General features: G+C 56.5%; 1 pseudogene; it reads left to right on the forward strand.

Annotated features, from left to right (window-relative positions):
• Positions 1-137, forward strand: LOC118345033 (annotated as a pseudogene; the record flags this gene model as incomplete).
• Positions 138-209: the final 72 nt, after the last annotated feature.

The following is a 209-nucleotide window of genomic DNA, read 5'->3' on the forward strand; positions in this document are numbered from 1 at the left end:
CTCGGCTCTCGCATCGATGAAGAACGTAGCGAAATGCGATACTTGGTGTGAATTGCAGAATCCCGCGAATCATCGAGTCTTTGAACGCAAGTTGCGCCCGAAGCGATTCGGCCGAGGGCACGTCTGCCTGGGTGTCACGCATCGTTGCCCCAACCCCAAACACTTCTTATGATGTGTGGGGTGCGGGGAAGACATTGGCCTCCCGTGTG

The sequence above is a fragment of the Juglans regia genome, unplaced genomic scaffold, assembly GCF_001411555.2.
Source record: "Juglans regia cultivar Chandler unplaced genomic scaffold, Walnut 2.0 Scaffold_12324, whole genome shotgun sequence".
Taxonomy (NCBI): Eukaryota; Viridiplantae; Streptophyta; class Magnoliopsida; order Fagales; family Juglandaceae; genus Juglans; species Juglans regia.